Here is a 22,505-nt window from a genome sequence, read left to right on the forward strand (position 1 = left end):
GTGTCTCTACCACTCATTGAGGGTAATGGATCATATGTTATCTATTTTTAATTTCTGGCTCTGTCGCACCTAAAGCCACTTAACATTTTTGTTTTATGGGGTCATCCTGGAAAAGGACAGCTGGGAGACTAAGTCCTATTCCGCAGATAATTATCTGATGGGCAGGAAAAAATGTCAATATATGCAGTGAGAGGCGTTCATTGGGTGGGAATAGAAAATGACCCAAAGGAAAAATAAAATTAGTGATAGGATGAGTGGTATCTAAAATAAAATTGACTGGAGTGTATATTAAAATATACATTTCTTTTCAACTATAGGGGGAAAACTCTTTGGAGGTTAAAATAAAAACAAAAGTTCTGTTCAACTGTGAAAAATTTAAACAAGTTCTGGCTCTTTATGTTTTCCCTTTTCTTACATTTTATATTTCATTAAAAACTTATGATCAACTTTAAAACTTACATAGCTAACAAAAATAGAAAAGTAAATACCTTTTTAGTCTAGAGTTAAATTTTCATATTATCAATTTAGAAAAGTAATTTCTCATTTTATAAATTGAGTTTATGTTAAATGAAGTTGACAAGGGTCCTGAGACTTTCTGTGTAATTTTTAATGGAGATATTTCTCAGTATATAATTTGGAGTATATTATATGTAATTATGTATGGGGTTTTGCAGCCTGTCAGGCAGATTGTCACACAAAGTTTGTTTGTAAAAATACCTATGCTCAAGGTTGACACTTGCTATACTAGCAAGCAGAGGGCCATGATTAAATGAGTGCCTACCCAATGAAATTGCTTATGGATAAGAAAAACATCTGAGATAATTGTTTTCTTGTTAACAACATATATAATGTGACAGTTAAACTTTCTCATTATTTATAGTTTTTTTTCCCCTTCAAAATGTTAGTGGAAAAAAGTTTTCAATAATGAGATGGATTTTGGCTAAGGATGAGAATTGAGGTCACTGGGACTTTGTTTTGTCTTGCAGGTATTGGATTGATATTGCCTCCCATAGAGAATTACTTACAAAGTGTATTCTTCTTTCTAATGTGTAAATTCCTTGAGGGCAAGGAGTGGCTCTTTTTAAACCCCTTCTCTTTCATACCAAATATCCAACATGGCAGGATGGAATCTCATTGTAAAGGTAGGTCAGCAGCAGGTTGGGGGTGAGAGTTTATATTCTTAAGTTTGCATAAAAGCAAAAATTGAACCTGTGAAAATATCCTTAAAATATCTTACATTACTAACAAAAAATAGAAGGCAGATGTAATATGTTTCAATAATTCGAGCATAATTAGCTTTTCCTGCAGTGCAGAACGGATGAGGTACTTTGCTTACATTTTAGGGGCCAAGTTGAACCCCCTAAAATGCAACTTGTATGTTTTTATGCTAACATGATATTTAACATTTAATGTATAGCATTGAATTTTCCCAACTTAATTATATATACAGTGTGACCTTGGACATAATATGGACTCAATGAAGATTTGTTGAATACTTGATTAATTGAACAAATTAAAATATTACTTTTCCTAGAAGATAGCAGATAGATATTAAACAAAAATCCCTTGATAATTTTGCCAGCCTTCTCTCTAGTACAGGGCATTTGTTTATAAGGTCAGTTCATACTCTATAGAAAGAGGGGGAGAGTATTTGTTTGGAGGTCAGGTGTCATTCTGCAACTCATGAAAGCTCAGAGCTACAGTCCTCTTGAGCACTGACTGTTAATAACTGCAGATATGACCTCAATTCTGCTGGCAGCTTTACAGTTGAGGGACCACGAAATATACATCATTATTCTGGTCAAACCCCATAGATTATTCCTGCCTTATGGGAAAAAGTGATGTCTTGGCAGTTTTCCTAAGATGTTTGTGCCCATCAAAAGGTACCAGATCTACACTTGTTAAACTTACAGTGTTTGGGAAATCTGACTTTTTTAGGAACCACTGCCTGCAGCTGGCATGGTGCTTTGCCCACAATGAGCTTGTTAAAGAAGTCCAGAAACATAATGACATCCTAATGGCGATCAGCGCTGGGAATTCATTCTTGTTATTATCCCATGATAAAGTTTCGAAACTCATTGAGTTTATTAAGGAAGTTACCATCCCCATATGGGCATTAAGGAAGCATGATGCACTATTTTATGGGCAAGAGATGAATGAATAAGACCAGCATTCAAGCAAGATATCTCTGGAAAACTTACTGTTAGAGAAACCAATAGGATTTTTTTTCTCCCCAATGTAAAAACAAAAGCAAAATCTGCACAAAACTTGTAATAAAGACAGTGCTGCTTTTAAGAAGAATGCTTTGCCACAAAAACTTGTATTCTTATTTATAATGATGGATTTACAAATATGAAGATAATGAGTGTGTAGTCCACTCTTTAGAGGAATAATAAATCACCATTATAAATATGAAACTATCATTTTCCTTTGGGTAATTAATATTTTAGACTTGAAGTATGTTTTTGTTGTCTCATCTGAAGTCCTTTATAAACCTAAGTGGATTTTTAAAAATGGAGATAGTTTTTGAAACTGTGATTAACTTTGAGACAAGGAGATAATAAATTATAAGTTATTTTTGCCTTCAGATATGTTGATCATTATTAATGCAGAGACAAAACTATTCAACAAGTTCCTTAGAAAAAGGATTTATAGCAAAATGAAGTCATTATTTGGAGTGGCATAAGTGAGAAAACTCAGATAAAGAGAAATAAATAGAGTATTTTGCTTGTTTTTTCTTTTGGACAGATTAATTTCTGGTTAGAGAAATATATCTGCCACATTTAGATACTTTTGCTTGCATTTCATGCAACCAATTTCCATAAAAATAAAAATTTTACTCATATAGAGGGAGCAGTAGAGAGATACAAACAATAAACATCATTACCTTAATTTTTCAGTGTTATTTATCTTGTAATGGGAATAGAAAATATGTAAAACACATAAACGTACTGTATACATCATGAAGTCATTTCTACAGCTTGCGTGAATCCCTTACTTACATATTTCTTTTAGGATATAAAAAGATAATTTGGAAAATCAAGATAAAATAATTTCTAAATAAATTATGGAATCAATCACTTAGCAATAATAATGTTTCCTATTTATATAGTGCTTTACAGTTTATACTTCACTTCCATATATAGTATATCATCTTACTTTTAAGCAGTAATTTCCCTTTAAAAATAAATATGTATACTAAATGTTATCTGGGGACCACGGGTAAAAGGAATTAAAAAGAGAAGCCAGTGAAAGATGAAATGAATTAGAAGATAGATGATGTATTGGAAGCCAACGTGGAGCGAGCAGTTAATGCTGTCTCAGATACAGGGAGGAATCAAGTAAAGCCCGGGCTGAACTGTCCATTAGATTTGGCAGTCGGAGGGGAAATGGGGGAGCAGTTAGAGAGAAATTGTGCGTAGAGGACGATTTACTGTGAAGCTAATGGAGTTTAAGCATCAGGACCACTCAAATGCAAATTCTCCTTCGCATGTCTGACCTCATGTTCATAATCTTATGATCTGCCTTCTTAAAGGAGACCTCAAAATGGTGTAAGGAGACCACACAGCCTGGCCCATTCCTGGTTTGGAAGTGGAAGCCCGATACGGGGAGTGGAGATATGATGGGAGAGGAGAGAAGTGGACGATCAGGTGGGCTCTTCTTTGGAGAAGCCTGTCTGTGGCCAGGGGCGTTGTGTGATACACACAGCCAGCTTTAAGGCTGTACGGCCAGTACAATAGCACAGGGCCCCTGCTCAGAGAAGCCCTGCACTGAGGGTTTCATGCGCGGCCATTGCTCTGCTGATATTCTTAACAACTTGATCTTTCAGCTTATGTTTTGTGAGGGCTGATCAGACAATGAAGTGTGCCAGGGGCTAGTACCTGGGCCTCCTGCAGTCCCGCCTCTTTCAGAGGAGAGGTTCTCTGTTGCTTGATCCCCAACCTCTGGCATGGGCCCACTTGGTTTCCACCTCCCTCTTGTCACCCTGCAACTGTGGCTGCTCTCCACCTCGGGGAAGATGCCTGGGCTTGGCCATGAGAAAGATCAGAGATGGGTGTGTACATCCTGCCATGTCTTGGAGCTGGGCATGGAGACAGGCGTTCCCACCTGGGCTGGAAGCATCATGGAGTGGTTGGTGGGTGGCCAGCCAGAGGTCAATGTCAATTAGGACTAGCTTAGAGCCACCTTGGACCCAAGGACTTACTTAGTGTTTTCCAGTGCAGAACTATCAAATCACTGGGTTTCACCCCATTTGTGTGGCTTGTGGCGACAAGCCTGATGACTGGCTAGACCAGCCGTGGGCAAACTACGGCCCGCGGGCCGGATCCGGCCCGTTTGAAATGAATAAAACTAAAAAAAAAAGGCCGTACCCTTTTATGTAATGATGTTTACTTTGAATTTATATTAGTTCACAAAAACACTCCATCCATGCTTTTGTTCCGGCCCTCCGGTCCAGTTTAAGAACCCATTGTGGCCCTCGAGTCAAAAAGTTTGCCCACCCCTGGGCTAGACTGTGCCAGACCCTGCCCCTCCCTGGGGGTAGCACATGGGAGGGGGGCTGGTGCAAAGGGACCTTGGCATACCTAGGACTGGAGGGGGTGCCGCCCTGCACGTGCTGAGCAGGGCACCCTGTGACTACGCGGGTCTTCACTCCAAGGCTCTGTGACTGAAGGTGATCTTTTCCGCCCCCAGCTTTTCTGATGCTGGCGCTGTGCCCCTGGCCAGCTCAAGGCACCTTTGGGGATGGGCTACAAAATACTAATTTTACAGTTTTGGTGATGTCACACAGAAGTTAAAAACTCTGACATTTTCATTTAAAACTTGCATTGCACAGTATAAAGATGAATGGTAAAATTTATGCTAAAAATTTAATGTTTTAATTTTACTAGGCACTTCTCTACTCTGAACAAAAGGCCTTGTGTGTGTTTGTTTAACAGACAGAGGAAAGGTGAAGACAAACAGGGTTGGGAAAAGCTATCTGCTACGTTGGCTAAATTTGATTTCCATACATTAGCTACCATCTCCCATGATGCAAAGAGAGGGTTTTGCTGAACTTCCTGCTTAAATCACTCAGGCCTGTCTGACTGGCAGAGCCTCACTCACGTGCCTGTGGCCTCACTGGGAAAGCAGCACTTCACCTTTTATGTTTCTTTTTAAAAAAATGTATCTTTATTGTTGAAAGTATTACAGATGTCTCTTTATTTTCCCCATTGACCCCCTTCACCCCCTTCAGTCCCCTCCCCATGCCGGTACCGCACTATTGTCTGTGCCCAGGGGCTATGCATATGTGCTTATAAGTTCTTTGGTTAATCTCTCCCCTCACCCCTCCACCCCTGCCTTCCCTCTGAGATTCGTCAGTCTGTTCCATGCTTCTGTGTCTCTGGGTCTATTTTGTTCATCAGTTTATTTTGTTCTTTAGATTCCACATGTGAGTGCGGTCATGTGATACTTGTCTTTCTCTGACTGGCTTATTTCGCTTAGCATAATACTTTCCAGGTTCCTCCATGCTGTTTCAAAGGGTAAGAGAGCCTTCCTTTTTACTGCTGCATAGTATTCCATGGTGCAAATGTACCACAGCTTTTTTATCCACTCATCTGCTGATGGGCACTTGGGCTGTTTCCAGATATTAGCTATTGTAAAGTACACTGCTATGAACATAGGGGTGCCTATATTCTTCCTGAATGGTGTTTCTAGTTTCTTAGGATATATTCCTAGAAGTAGGTCAAATGGCAGTTCCATTTTTAATTTTCTTAGGAAACTTCATATTGTTCTCCATGGTGGCTGCACCAGTCTGCATTCCCACCAGCAGTGCACGAGGGTTCCTTTTTCTCCACATCCATGCCAGCACTTGTTGTTTGTTGGTTTGTTTGTTGATGGTAGCCATCCTGACAGGTGTAAAGAGCTATCTCATTGTCATTTGAATTTGCATCTCTGATGTTTCATAGTGCTAAGTAGTCTCTGTTTCCTACCAAGGGTCATACAATTAGGAATTGTCCAAACCTGGGAAGAAGTTCATATGCTATAGCAGTAGTTGTAGATGCTTTACTCAAATTCCTTGAAAATGACCCCTTCAGGATGCTCTGGCTGACCTTGGCATTCAACTGCCAGCGTCTGGGCTGGCCAGAAGTGCTGGGGACTGAGGACTGCTTGGAGCTGCCTCTCTCGCCCCTCTGTCCTTGGGAGGGTAACTATGAAGTGCGTATTTTAAACCATTTCCCAGAATTCCCCAGTGACAATGAGCCCTAATCTCTGGCTGCGGCAGCTGTTTAGATAGTTTACCCTCTATTGGCTGCCTTCCCTTCTCTGATCCAGCTCCTCTCCCTTAGGAATCTGTCTTTTATTTCCCAAATAACCATCTTGAATCTTCTTAGCAGGGTCAGCTTCTGAAGGAATTCAAACGAAGATAAATGCAGAACAGGCAAAAAAGCAAAACAGAACAAACAGAAAACCCAAATATCTATCTCTCCTCGTGATACAAGTATTCTCTGCTTCAGCAACAGTTCTCTGTGCGCACTTTACTAACATTTATTTCTGTGCAAGGTAGCACTTGTCTAAATAGTCCCTTTGTGAGGCCCACATGACCGGGGACCATATACTCTTGGCTATGTATCCCCAGGGTTCATTGAATGTCACGGGGGCCCAGCAAATATCTGCCAATGCTGTGAATGAACAGATGAATGGTTATGTGTTTATCCAGACATAATGGCTCATGAAAGATTTAGCTGAAGAATGTGCATCTTACTCCTGTTAGCTGAAATCCTGATTGAAGGCATTGTGATTACCTCGGTATGTTCCAATCTGCCCAGTTTTATTTTTGGCCTGGTTGCTGTGTAGCTGTAGGCATGTGATCAGCACTGGTTTGTGGATGGGAGGGTGTGCAAAGAACAAAGCCCTACTGTTTGTTTGTTTGGTGATTTTTTGCTTGGAATTACAGAGAAATATCTCTAAAACTTGTCTTCAATGAAGAAAATGGTATTAAGCACACCTAAACCGGGTGGTAAATGGTGTTTCTTATATCTGATGCCTGGAAGTTTTTGAAAGATCCAGGAGGATGTATAAATTTTCAGAGACTCGGCTGAAGCATCTTCTATCCGATGAGTTTGGTCCTAGCGTTGCCCATAGGGGTGTCCTTTAGCATTTTTCTTACTGAGCTTTTTTGCTGAATTTAAAGCCAGTGAAATTTGCCAGCGCAGGGCTTCTCAAATCAGAGGATCTCTGTTTCCTAGAGAATACACTTGGCTCACAAGAGCACACGCCACCCACACTCCAGAGCGGCACCGGAATGCAGGCTCCAAGCAAATGCCTGTGCTTACCTTCACCTTCTCTCCTAAGAACATGTTGAAAGTGCACCAGTTTGAAGGTCAGGTCTCCTGACTTTTTTTTTTATCACTTTTTACCCTTTCCCTGTAATTTTCATTCTTCTTTTTCTTCTCCTCTCTCTTAAAGCAATGAACAGAAATGGATGCAGGTGGTCTAGTGTGGTAAAGGCATTCGGCAAGTGGCCAGTGGCCATTAATACTGAAGGAAGCAACAATGAGTTCTTTAGGCACTTCCATACAGAATTTGCTAATGTAGTAAAAGCCAAGTATGTTTTCCAGTGTTCCAAGTGAAAGATTATCTCTAGTTTGAAAAATGGAACTTAAAAATGTACATAGAGTATCTCTAGGATAATCCAGCAGTAAGAGTATCTCTAGCAGAAGGAGTATCCTGAGGATAAGCAACTGACTCTAAAGTATCTAAATGAATAGCTAAAGCTTTGGTTCTAAAGTAATTATGAGTTTAAATAGAGTTGTATAAGTTTTTAAATTTTTACTCTGATTTAATATTTGAACTTAGACATATTTTTTTAATATATTTTATTGATTTTTTACAGAGAGGAAGGGAGAGAGATAGAGAGTTAGAAACATCGATGAGAGAGAAACATCAATCAGCTGCCTCCTGCACACCTCCCACTGGGGATGTGCCCGCAACCCAGGTACATGCCCTTGACTGGAATCGAACCTGGGACCTTTCAGTCCACAGGCTGACGCTCTATCCACTGAGCCAAACCGGTTTCAGCGAACTTAGACATATTTTGTTGACATGTTTTTTTTTAAAAAAAAATTTGGTAACTGTGTTTTAATGAAACTTTACTTTTTTATTTTAAAAAATCACCAAGTTTCAAAGAAGTTTTAAGACTGTATTAGTTTCCTATTACTATTTTAATAAATTACCAAAAATGTAGTGTATTAAAATAATACCAACTTATTACCTTATGGTTTTGGAGGTCAGATGCAAGAGGAATATGTGTAGATTCAGCTGCGCTGCCCCGGTACCCTGATATCCCAGTGGCCATTTGGGGGAGTACATGGGGATAACTGCTGCTGGTCAATTCCAGTGCCTTCTGAACCTAGAAGGCAGTTCTTCTGAAGGACATCAGCATGTCCTACTTTAATGCACCTCTTTTACTTTCCATAAGGGCATCTCTTGAATAGGCCAGGTTTCCATGGTCCTCCTTCAAGACCATCTGGTCAGGCCCGTGGTCCATGCTAGGGTAGGGGCAGTTGATTCGTGCAGCTGGTCCTGTGAGCTGTAGAATTGCATATCTGGTTACCCGGATTTTCTGGGCCTGGAGCTCAAACACAATTGAGGCCTACATGTTATCTCTAGTTTGACCAAAACTCTGTCTCTGTGGTCAATAGACCTGACACTTTGTCCCTCAGATTATTTGATGATGACCAGACCCTCATTGTCCTGAGAACTTGACCTTGAAAAGTGGTCATGCAAGGGAGAAGGAAGCAGGGTAGGCAGGTGCTGGGTGAGGCCAGTTTGAATCAAAAAGGAGAAAATGGCATATAAAGAAATGAAATTTCTGCACAGTTACCCTATGGGTGGGACCATCCACCTCCAGATGCATCAAGTATTGAACTCTTTGCAAGCAAATTCCTTTCTTGTATGTGGCCATCTAATGAGAAATGCCTGTGTCAGCTTTGATGTATGGTTAGAGTTATCCAGCAGGAGGGAGGAGAGAAATAATTTTGAGTGAGGGAAGAGGGAAAGGGAAAAGAACCTCTCAAAAAAACCCTGAAATCGTTGGTTTTAGAGAAAAACCAAAATAGAATAAAATTTCAATGTACTTAGAGTTCAAAGCTGGGTGGCTCTCTCTGTAAAATTTGACTTTTATTTTTATCAAAGTAATACATATTCATAGTTTTTATTTCAATAAGCTTATGGAAAACAGCAGTTTGCCTGCTTTGCTGCTCCCCACCCCTAATTCAGGCTTCCCAGAGGCAGCCTGTTCAGCTGTTAGCACTCTTTCTTCTGTTATCTTCGCCTTGTTTTCAAATAACATGTTCCCATCATTATGTTGTTCTTTCTTTATTTTTGAACCTCAGACATGTTTCGTTACATCCTACTCTGAAAGAGGAACAATTAGTCCTCTTATCACCACCACCCCAACCTACCCACAACTTTTCTTTTTCTCATTCTCCAAATAGAGTTTTTCTGCAATTCTAGGTTAAGTAGATATCTCATCGTTTACGTTACCGGGACTGTGAGTGGGCATTTTGTGTGTCTATGTTCAGGATAGCTGCTTGTGTACACTTAAAGCAATATTTGTGTTGTTATGGAATTTTAAACAATGATTCAATTCCTTAATGTTATAACTTCTCAAATACTTTACTTTAAGCTTTTAACATTAACTTACAAATTTATTGTTCTGCCCATAATCTATTAGTGCTAACAGTCATTTATAAGGAGGGTTTTCATTAATGTTTGGTCTTACTTACAAATTTATTTTAAAATCCTGTAAGCAGCTTTACACTTTATTTCCTATTTAATATTTTTAAATATTTCATTTAGCTGACTAATAAAGAAAACCAAGAGCTTGGACAATCCTAATAAATTTAGCAAAGTAAACTTATAAATATGCTGCTCATCCGAGATTGATCTATTTTTCTTGTTTCCTCTTTTCTATATTTTATCTTTTTTTTGTTTGTTTTCAAAATCATTTTCTCAAATTTATCTTTCAGACCTTTGATCAAATTTTTAATTTCTGATATTGTTCAATTTCTGAGAGTTCTTTCTTGTTTTTCAAATATTTCTTCAAAAATTATATTACTTTCTATTCTCTTATCTCTTTTACAATGTTAGATTTATTACATTATAGAAGTGTCTTCTGCTGCCTGTATTGTTCCTGTTTTATACAAATCCCTCTTTATGTTTGTTTGTTTTGCTCTGTCCAATTAAATGCTTTCTTCTAAGGTCAGAATCCTGGGTCTGACAATTTGTCCAGAGAGGAATCCTCCAATTCTCAGGGAGCTGCAAGCCACTGCTGGTCATCAGTGAGCTGAGTCAGGGGAGAAAGCAGGGAGAGGGCTCAGTTCATCCCAGGTTCCTCCTGGTGCAACAGCTCTACCTGCCCATCTTGGGTCTTGCGCAAAGCTTCTCACGTCAGCCTTTCCAGAGAGAAAGCCTGTCTCTACCCTGGATCATTGAGGCTGTGCCTTGAAGTACAGCTCTGGTGCTTCTGCTGGGAAATTTCAGAAGAGGAGAAAGGTATACAATGTACTTTAATGAGCTTATGGAAGGTTTAAAGACACATAATACCAGAGGTAAAACAAGACTCAGTCATATGCATCTTCCTTCCTTTCCCCCTGCACTCACTCAACGAGCATTTACTTAGTATGTACTTTGCACGTGACAATAGGAACCCCATGATCAAGAAGCCAGTCACAGTTCCTGCTTCATGGTGCTTAGAGACAAGCCAGCAGAAGAACACTAAAGAAATCATTGCATAATCAATCACTTAGCTGATTACATTTCTGTGAAGTGCTCTGAGGTAAAAGACAGTGCTAAGAGAGTATATAAAAGGGGAGTAACATGTTCTGAGTGTGTATGTGTAGAACTATGAGTTAACGGGAAGATGGGGTGCAGTGGGGGAGGAAAGACATTCCAGGCAGAGGGAGTAGGATGCTTAAGACCCTGCAGTCCAGGGGTTGGAAGAAAAGTGGCTTGTTTAGGACTAGGAAGGAAGCCTGTGTGGCTGGAGACAGTAAACCAGCCAGAGTAGCGGCGAGGTGGGCGGGGCAGTGTATGCAGGGCCCCAAAGCCAGGATAAGGATGGGGGGGGGGAGAGGGCTCAGTCCATTCTGTTTTTAAAAGGATTAGTCTCCTTGCTGCTGGAGAATTTATTGAAGGGAGAACATTTAACTGCTGTGTGGGTGTAAAATTATATAATCTTTCTGATAAATAATTTGGCAAAATATATTCAGAACCTTTAAAAATTCATAGCCTTTGTTTGTTAATACAACTTTTACAATTCTAAAAAAAAAGAGGACAATGATTTATATACTCATCTATATATATAAAAGCCTAAGCAACCGGCTGACCGGTCGGTAGCTGTGACGCACAATGACCACCAGGGGGCAGACGCTCAGCGCAGGAGCTGCCAAGTGACAGCAACTTTTTAGAGTCCCCTCTCGCACTTCGGGACCCCTCAGGCCCAGGGAACCCACCTGTCAGAGGGACCCCACTCACTTCACAGACGCCCTTTGAACCCTGGTGCCACCCCAGGTGCGGCCGGCCGGGGAGGGACCACGGGAGGTTGGCTCCAGGTTGTGTCCTGCACGTCTCCCCCAGCCCTGCCCCACCAGCCACCTTCTAATTGATTTCCTTTCAGTGTGCATGAAGCCATGCACTGGGACTCTAGTATATTCATACTTGTTTATAGAAATGAAAAACTAGAAACAATTCAAAAATCAAATAACTATAGCAACAACTAGATGTATTGCCTATTCACTGTTTTTAAGTATGCATATTTTAGATTTTCTAATAAATTTACTGGATAGGTAATATTAATGTTCTTACATACAGGAAATTAATTTTAGAGGGAAAGCACTGTGAGGTTAAGTATCTTTTCCAATGTGACAGAGGTGGTGGGTAGGAGGCCTGGGCTGTTGGAACCCAGACCCTGGGCTTCTTACATGAAATTACTGATTGGCAACCAGTTTAGCAGCTGGCACACCAGAGGATGGAATAGTCTACAGACATGGAAATGAAATCCAAAGAATATTTTAGGACTTGTATAAAACATGTAGAATATAGTATTCAATAAAAAAGACCAAGACAGCCCGGCTGGTGTTGCTCAGTGGTTGAGCATTGACCCATGAACTAAGAGGTCACTGGTTTGATTCCCAGTCAGGGCACATGCCTGGGTTGCAGGCTCAATCCCCAGTAGGGGGCATGCAGGAGGCAGCCAATAGATGATATTTCTGTCATCAATGTTTCTATCTATCTCCCTTCCTTTCTCTAAAAATCAATAAAAAGCATATTTAAAAAAAGACCAAGATACAAAATTGGCTAGATAAACTTTTGATTATGCAAAAGCAAAGGGCTATGTACTAGTATGTGTGGCGGGATTATTCATCTGTAGTGGGCTATAATTCTCTTAAGTCTTCCTGTCCTCCCTAGATCCTGAAATTCTTTCCTTCTTACTCCAAGGGGCCTTTTTCCAAGCCCACACACATGATAGTCATGATCACCCGCATCAGAAACTGCTTTGAAGATTGTACCTTTCAACGACAAACATTGGAAGCAACTGATGTGCTGAATAACAATATTCACAGGCTTGCTTGAGGAGCAGGTTTTTCTACTCCCTGAAGAGAGAGCTGAGAAGCAGAAGAAGCAGCTTGAGAGAAGGAGCAGATGGGAGGGAGGAACTGAAAGACCTCAATCCTTGGGGAGGAAATAGAGCCTTCTTCGGCAAGTACCAGGGACACCTAGACACTGACTCCATGCCAAGCAGTCCTGGTTGCTGTCAGGAATTCACCCATTACCAGCTTAGTGTCCCAGCGTGTCTGCCTCCATCCAAATGGTTCCTGCAGGCAGTCCGGGCACTGAAACCTGTAGGGGATTTAATGTCCAGTGAGGAGCTGATGGATGGCATAGACTTGGAGCTAGGACAGCAGTTAATATACTTCTGTTACAGAGGCACAGAAACAAAGAAGAGAAAATACAGACAAATGTCAACTATGCTCATACATTGACGGTGAGTATAGGTGATTATTTTCTTCTTTAACATTCATTGCATTTCAAAATATGCTATGAAATATAGCATTTATAATAAACATGTTTGAAATGAAGGAAAGGTAATGTACAGTCTTCATGGGGACATGTGCCTGATATATGGCAACTCCAGCTCCGCACTGAGTTGAGCCAAGAGAGCATCTTCAGTGGTGCCAGGAGTTCTCTTTGAAAATCCATCTGAGTTCAGCGCAATTATAAGTAACCAAATTCAAAAGCTCAGAGCTCTTCACTGTAAAAGACAGGTATCATCATCTTAGCTTGGACAGCCAGCGACAGCCTGGAAAGAAAGGAGCAGTCGGAGGGCTCTGATGGACAGCAGAATGCAATGTGAATTGGGGGTATGTGCTGTGCTCTGGACTACTAGCTGCACTGTGGCCTGTAATCTCTTCTGCGTACCTTCCTCCATAGTACTCATCCAGGTTGCACTTATTCTTATCCATGAGGCCAATGAATGTCTGACTCCTTCAGTAGACTTTAACCTCTGCAAGAACAGAAACTATCATTTCCTTTTAGCTATTGAAAATCCAGGCTAGAGATTATTCTTGGTGCATAGTCGTTGCATAATAAACATTGGTTGACTTAATGAAAACCTAGACCCCACTTATCCAGAAGGAAAGGGAGGCCTTTCCCGGGGTGTTTTAGAGATTAGCAAAAGTAAGCATAACTCTGGGAACTTCTGATTTGTAATCGTGTCCCAGGTAGAGGTATTGTAAGCCAGGTCACTGATCAGTTTTCCATGTTGTAGGCCAAAGATGGCTTCCCTAGAGGACTTGGCACCTAAAATGAGTCTTAAAAGATAAAGAGGAATTAGCCAACTAAAGAAAAGTGGATTGTGGGTTGTGTAAAGCCTGGGGGTGGGCAGATTTAGGGGCTAATCAAGGAAAAATATATGACCATGAGGTGGCAGTTGCACATACAAGCTTTCTGAGCAATATTCTGAGGAGTACCCAGGCAGGGGCGGTCCCTCACAGCGGGAGTCTGCCCAGAGAGGATGGCAAGGAAATTGGGTGAGGGGCAGGGAGGTAGACAGGAGAGGGGGTTCAGAGGGAACTTAGTGTCAGCAGCACAGGGATCTCTGGGTCCCAGAGGTCCGAAGGGTAGCAGCAGCTCCAGGTCTTTTGGGCCCAGGGCTCTTCTTACTTACTGTCAGCAGACAGAGGTGAGGTTTTAGGAGGGATGTAAAGCAAGCTGGCTCTAAATGGCTAAAAAATCTGCTTGTTTGGGCTATTTTTAAAGTAAATGGATGTATAAAAACATGAGTTTGGCAGCAGCGGCTTCTGAGCTAACAAATCTCAGCCTGCTGTGAAGATGTAAACAGTAGGAACCAGTACACAGAGCCCATCATTAGCTCATTCATGCAGCAGGCACTCTGGGCTGCACGGGTGTTCAGGTAGCTGGAGCTGTTGGTGGGAATGGGGCAGGGGCAGGAGAGTGGGCAAGGATTATGTATGAAGGAGCCTTGTGTGTTGTTCTGAGAGGTTTGAACTCTAGGCTAAAAGCAATATGGGGGGTCATTGAAGGAATGTAACAGATCTAACCATCAGAAGTATTTATAAAGCACTAACACATGTATCTTGAATGGAAAATACTGTCCCAGAGCCTTGCTACTCAAAGACCAACAGGATTGGCACTGCCTGGGAGCTTATGGAAAATGCACAATATCTAGTCCTCGTTCAGCCTTGTCTTTTAAACAAGATACCAGGCTATTGCGAGCACATTACACTTTGAAAATCACTGGCCTGGAGTAGATGGATGGCCATGATTTACACTTCAAATATAGACTTATTCTGAAGAGATTTGCTCACTAATTTGAGTCCCTTCAAAGTTACATGTGCATATTACTTAAGTAGTAGAGTAGATCTACAAGGCTTATGATGAAAAATAGCAGTATCCCTCCTACTCCTCCATTCTGGTCCCCAAAGGCAACCACTTTCCACTTTTGGGGATAATTATTTCATAGCCACAAATAGTATGTTTATACATCTATTTTTAGTATTAGGCTTAAATACTAATTTTTCACTATACAAGATGAGTATTTAGTACTCATTCACCTCTACCACACATATTCAACATTCTCCCTTGTCCTCTCCAATTATTTATAATTTTTATTTAAATCTATATGCAATATTTACATTGACATGGCTCTGAATATTCTGTTTACAACTGTAGTTTGGTATTATTTTATTTTCTTTCTTGCACAACTTTTTGTTATTTCCTTGGAGCATTCTTTTTCCATGAATGATTATTCATTCATCCACTATCCTGTACCGTAAGTATAAAATTCCTCAAAAAAGTTAGATTCTCTCTCGGCAACAACCTCCATTTGTCTCATGCTGGGTTCTGCTTCCTTAATCCCATATCTACCTCTTTGTTTACTCCATTATTTTGGTGGTCCTTGTCATGTTTTAGAAATGAAATGTTTGATATGTCTTTATTCTACCCTAACTCTTAATTTGTAGTTTAGTCATTTACACTCCTCTCCCCAGAAGCTCTTAGAATCTTCTCTCTGCCTTATTCAAGTTTCTGCAATCTCAGTCGTGTGCTTTGCTGTGGATCTATTTCAGATATGTTCTGGGTACTCAGTAGGCCCCATGTTTGTCTTCTAGGTCATCCATAACAAAGTACTACAAAGTTGAGGCCTTAAACAACAGAAATTTGTTGTTTCATAGTCCTGGGGGTAACAAGTCTGAGATTAAAATGTCAGCAGAGCTGTGAGGGGGAAGCTGTTCTGTGTCTCTTGTAGCTTCTGGAGGTTTACTGGGAATCTGTGACTTTCCTAGGCTTATAGATGATTCATTCACCCAAGTGTCTGCATTCATCTTCAAATGGCCTTCTCCCTGTGTGCATCTACACCTGTGTCCAAATTCCCCCTTTTTGTAGGGACACCAATCATAATGGATTTGGGCTCACCCTACTGACATTATCTTAACTTGATTATATCTGCAAAGACCCTATTTCAAATAAAGTCACATTTTGAAATACTGGGGATTAGGACCACAATTGGGAGAACACAATTCAGCCCATAACAGCCTCTGTGAATGAGAAATTCAGTTCTTTTAGTTCTGGGACATTTTCTTGAATTGTTTCTTTGAAAATTTTCCTATCTGTTTTTTGTTCTGTTCTCTCTGGAACATCTGTTAATTTGGATCATAAAACTTGTGAAATGATCCTATAATTATATTAACATTTTCCGTTAGTATGTCTTTATTTTAAAGTCTGTATCTTCCAATATTTTTATTTAATTTTTTCGTATTTCCCTATCATATAAAAACTTACAGTACCCCACTCATCCACACATTGTCTCTGTCGTTTGTATAATTTTGAAGAGCTCTTTTTCGTTCTCTGAAAATTACTTTTTATAATCTATTGTTTCAAGATTTTACTATATTCCCTTTTCTTTCTGATGATAGCAGAAGATATGCTTTGAGGTTTTCTTTATCCACCATTGTTTGTTTATTCACTTCCTTTACATTTTTTTTGTTTGGTGTATTTTTTAAATATTATTTTTATTAATTTCAGAGAGGAAGGGAGAGGGTGAGAGAGAATGATGAGAGAGAATCGTTGATTGGCTGCCTCCTGCATGCCCCACACTGGGGACTGAGCCTGCAACCCAGGCATGTGCCCTGACCGGGAATCGATGCTCAACCACTGAGCCATGCTGGCCGGGCTGGGGTATTCTTATTGATGCTCCTTAACTGTCTGTTCATGCTTAGGAGTAGGGCATGAAACGCTGAACTGATGCACTGTGTGTGCACTCCAGGCTGTCAACTGGAGCGTGTTAATCTTGGTTTTCTGAGACTTTCTGAAGGTTCAATGAAGGAAGGGAGGAAATATTTAGTATTTCATTTAATTCCTCTGTTTCAGTCTCTTCCAAACCTCAGCTGTCCTTGGTATTTGTGCTCTTGTGGTGGCGAGGCTCTAAAGATGCCCCCGTCCCCAGTGAACTACACTGGTCTTCGTGTTCTTGTATGGTTCGTTAGCTTGCATCTGGACTGGCCTTGGGACTCTCTTTTGAGCAATATAAGTGGCAGAAGAGATGCTGCATGACTTGCAACTTTATATCATAGACTCTTTGACTCTTACCTGGGGTTCTCGGAAACCTCTGTGGAATCATTTCAACTAGTCAGAGCCTGCAAGCTGTGCTGAAGAGAAACTAGCACATGGAGAGGCCGTGTGGGAAGGAGGACATCTGCTCATCCTCTAGTTGTTCCAAGCATTCTAGCTGAGGAGCCAGGCATGTGAGGAAGACTTCATCTTGGACATCCAACCCATTCATGCCTTCAGAGACTCCGCCTAGCCACCATCTGTCCATACCTGCCTTAGAGAGCCCCAGCAATGATTGCCCAACTGAGCCCAGTCAGTCTGCAGAAGCAGGAGGTGTAGTAGTAAATGAGTATGTGATGCCACTATGTTTGGGGGAGTGTGTTACCTACCTCTAGATGACAGAAACATCTCTCCAGCACAGGACTTCTATTTTATTTTAGCCTTCTCCAAAGGACACATTTCCAATTTTCTGTTGAGGTGGGGCAGAGGTAGTTGCCCAGCTGTGCAGAGTCACGGTGGGGACCTGAGAGTCTCATTGCTCCTTAAAATGGCATCTGAATGACCTCCTGCATTTCAACCACATCATTACCCGCGCAGCGTCTGTTTCTGCACTGCCTGGAAGTTCTGCAGTGACGTCATGTTACTGCACAGCTTCTACCCCGGAAGCTTAGACTTTCTCTTTCTCAAGCCTTCCAAGCAGTTACCCATATCCATCTGTTTTCTAGCTTCCAGAATTCTGTTTTGGTTATTCTCCTTTTCTTTTTGTCTGTGGTTTTATGGCTTTTAAGGCTTTTATTTTGGTGAAGTGTCTTTAATCAAAAGTCCCTAGAAACCATTTTATTAAAGGGCATTACTCAGAGCAGAACATTGTAAACAAAATAAATAGGGCTTTCAAACAGATTAAAATTAATTACTTAAAAAGAGGTAAGTCTGAAGGCCCACTTTATAAAATCTGGGACATCAGCTTCGACGAGTGGAGTTCTCTGAAGGACTAGGCCAGGTACCTTTTTAAGCCCATACTTACACAAGATAATTCACATTCAGGCAAACGATGTTCTTAAAGGCACCCTGCCAGGGATTCTGAATAAATATTTTTTCAACTTATAATAAGATTTCAGAGGGATTCAATATGGCTTTTTCCCTCAATGCCTCTTTCTGCTATAGTGCAATTCTGAGTTCATACATACTTAAAGTCATATTCAGAAATAATTTGCTACAATATTTTTGCTACAACTTATTATGGAAGTATATTTTTCTAACATAAGTAACAAAAATAACAATTCTCAACTTCTTTCAAGATGAGTCATCGTTTTTGAGAACATAGCCATGCATTCTTAAAACATTTTAAGTATCTTTGCTTGTAAAAAGCAGTATCACTGTCCATAAATGGTTCAAGAGAGAAAGAAAACTTGGGGGAAACTATGAAGGGAAAAATTAGGCAGCAGATGACATAAGCCCCATCAACCTGTTAGAATCTCCCTTTGATTCTTAGGTCTCAAAATATCGTTTTAGTTTACTCAAGTCCTGGCTATGATTTAATAAGGAACCCTCAGACAAAACTGTCCGGAGGTTTTAATTCGGAGTTAATTATCCTAATATGCATATAGCTTTCATAAAATCCTGCAGAATCCCTTGGGAATGAAAGTATTACATTCTGCTGCCCCCTGGCAGACATTTGGTTTACTGAAACTGTGAACCACCCCAAGGAAATGAAAGGGGACTGCACTGTCTCTTCTGTACACCTCAGAGTAGAGAATATTCTTTTCAGTGTGTTTTGTCCTATGAACAAATATTACCACTGGGATGAAATTTGTTTGAGTTATGATGTTGCGGAAGCAGAACCAGTTCATCTAAATTGTTGGCCTCACTGTCTCTCTAAGCAGGTAGAGTTAATATTAAGTGAATGCCAGAGTGAATGAGTGTTACAAGTAGATAATAAAAGAGAAGCACTACCATCACTTTATCATGCATTTGACCTGTGAAACAGAGCAAAATACAGGGAGAGTTGAAGCCCATGGGTAGTCTCAAAGGTTCTTGGGATAGAGACCACTTTCGAACCACAGATATTTATTCGTGCACACCTGCTAGGAGAGAAGGAGTATATACTAGATTTGGCTTAAGTAGTTCCTGGAGGCACAGGTGAGTCATGTAAGGAAGTGGCCCAGATGTCCATTTCCTTCTCCCAACTTTCTCAACCTCTGGTCTCATAGGGAGTTCTCTATGACCAGTTGACTGTAGAAGAAGTTGGGCCTGGTTCTACAAATGTTTCTGCAAAATGTATAGGTGCCACACAGTGGCTGCACTAGGATAGCCCCACCCTAGGATGCCCCTGAAAGACAGTGATACAGGGCAGAAATTCCATTTCTCATTTTTCCGAGAAGGAGAGATGACCAGAGTTATGGATACATACCTATTTCTGGACTGTGGCTAAAGGGTTGACTGGTGCCAGGGCTGACCAGCAGCCCCTGAACGATGGATGAACAGATTACTCAGACACAGTTTGTAAAAGAGAAAGCTAAGGGGCCCCTGGCTCTAGTGGCCAGGGCTGCCTCGATTGCCTGCCTTGTTAGGCTTTTATTGGAATGTTTAGATACAATCAATAGGGTGAGTAATCTTGGGAGGACACATGTGTTTACATTGCACTCTAGGCAAGGGCATCCAGGGATTAAGCATAAGATTCCAGTATTATGCTTAATATTAACTCTTCCTGCTTACAGAGACAGTGAGGCCAACTTGGGGGTCTGCACGTCCACAGACCTGTTTGGAAAGGTCAAGGAATAATTAGGGGTGCCACCTTCGACTCATTCCGATAAACAGGCCAGGCAGCCTTCCACATACTTCCCTTTTCTCAGAATATCCTCCTGACAACTTCCCAACCAAGTCTCTTGTGCTCCCCAACAGGTTGGATAGAAAATCAGTGACAAGGAAGTCAGGGAGGAGAGGTATGTGAACAAACCTCCCTGAATGGGCACCCAGCGTAAAGATATTTGTGTTCCATGTGAACACTCACAAAGAGTGATCCCAGCAAAAGGGATTTTAATAATAAGGTAGGTAGGGTAACGTGTTTGTGAATGTCAGTGAGCCTCCTTCCCTAGCCACTTCTGTCACTGACCATTGAGCACGGGAATAGAAGGCCGTGGTGATAAGAAAGCGAGGTTATATATGGCTCAGCAACAGGGACTTCAACTCACCAAGGCCAACCTGGCTACAGCTATTGCTGAGTACTCCAGTCACCTCCCATATTGGCAGTGCATCTGCCATAACTGCCATCTATGGGCTTACAGAATGCCCACCCATCATCCTGGCATTTACACAGCATTTCCTATGACCAAGGAGATCAATTCACAGCCAGTGAAATGCAGCCATGGCGTATGCTCATGGGATTCAGTGACTGACCACATTCCTTGTTGGTGGAGTGACCTGTTAAGGATTTAGTTATGGGACCAACTAAGGTGGAACATCTTGTGGGGCCGGGCAGTGTCCTCCAGGATACGGCATATGCTCTAAATAAGCATCTAGTATGTGGTACAGTTTCACTTATAATCAGGATTCTCAGAGCCAGAGTCTAGAAACTAGAGGACAGACTTAGGGCTCTGCTTGCTAGAGTTTGTAATTTCAAGGGAGTGATGCTTCCACTGAAGGGTAGATCCCATTGAATCGGAAACTGAGACTGCTCTCTGCCCACGCCGGGCATCTCATGACATTGAACCAACAGGCAAAAAAGGGGATTGTCCCACTGGGTGGGTAAATTTTTCTGACCGTCAAGGGGAAATGGGTTGCTTCTGCACAATGAGGGTCAGGAGAAGTATGTCTGGAATGCAGAAATCCTGACCTCTGACTTTTTTCTTCCTTTTAAATTTGAATGAAACTTGCTCTCTTAAAGATGATACTTGTATGTTCTGCTTTTTGGGTTTTGTTTTTTTTACCATTTATTAAATGTACAGTTTGCTAAATATAGGACTTCATTTTGCAGTGATTAAATGAATAATGAACAGGGAATGTAGAGTCAGAACTTACTCAGCACAGTGGAATGAATCAGGATTTGTTTCCCTAAAATTCCAATTTCTTAATTCTTCCTTATAATTGGCAATATATTTCCAGAATAATATGCTAAAATGATCCATGGGCAGTCACTCCTTACCATGGTGGTTTTAATTCTGTACACATTCTTTTACATTTTTTGAAATCCTTTCTTGTTGCCCTCAATGCTCCTTTCCTTTTCTCTGCCTTAGCAGTGTGGTTGCTGAACAAATTGCTTCAGGCTTTTAAAGGGAATAGACACGACTGCTTTTTGTCATGATTAACTTTGGGGACTTAGAGGGAAGCCACTCACAAAGTTGTGGGAGAAATCATCCACTCCCCATATGTTGCTGGCACTGATAACGTGGAAAATCTATGGAGTAATCAAACTTGCATAACTATTAAGAACATGGCATTGGAAAGCTGAGGTTTTGTTTTATGCCCTCTTACATTTTTTCTTACCAGTTATTTCACCCTCGCTGGTACCATAACTAAATCCTTACCATCACATATCTTTTATTATCTTGGAAAATATTGTAGAATAATGGGAAATTAGAAGAATTAAATGGATATGGTGAGAGTGAGTTGAAAAATTTGAATCCAGTTCAGTTTTTAAAAAATGCATAATATAAATCAACCTGGATTAATTGGTAACTAAATTATAAGGAAATAAAGACTGCTCATTTTTATGTGGCTAGAAATGTTGATAGAGCTTTTATGGACTTCAGTCTTAAGTATGAATAGTATTTTGTTATTTATACCTAATCATATCTCATGATATCTCTTATAAAGTTATTTCAAGAAAAAACTCTGACTCAAGTCCTCCAGGTTATTATTTCTATTCCCATTTTGAAGAGGAGAGACAACTAAGTTCACCCCACTTCCACTACTACACTGTGTCCACAGATCAGAGTGGTACCAAGCCCCCCAAAATGATCTTGGAGATACCTATGCATCTCCTTTCTCAGATTCTTTTTTCCCCAGGAGTCATTCAATTATCAATCCAATAAATATTTATTGAACAGTTATGTGCTGGGTCTTGGGAAACCAATGGTTAAAAAAATAGTTTACATTCTTTTTTTAAAAAATATATTTTATTGATTTTTTACAGAGAGGAAAGGAGAGAGAGAGTTAGAAACATCGATGAGAGAGAAACATCGATCAGCCGCCTCCTGCACATCTGCTACTGGGGATGTGCCCGCAACCCAGGTACGTGCCCTTGACCAGAATCAAACCTGGGACCTTTCAGTCCGCAGACCGATGCTCTATCCCCTGAGCCAAACCGGTTTCGGCAATAGTTCATATTCTTGCTCTTACTTACAGTGCTTACATTCTAGTGGGAGTAGTCAGACAATGAACAAAAATGTTTAAGGATT

This window comes from Myotis lucifugus, unplaced genomic scaffold, assembly GCF_000147115.1.
Source record: "Myotis lucifugus unplaced genomic scaffold, Myoluc2.0 scaffold_93, whole genome shotgun sequence".
NCBI lineage: Eukaryota > Metazoa > Chordata > Mammalia > Chiroptera > Vespertilionidae > Myotis > Myotis lucifugus.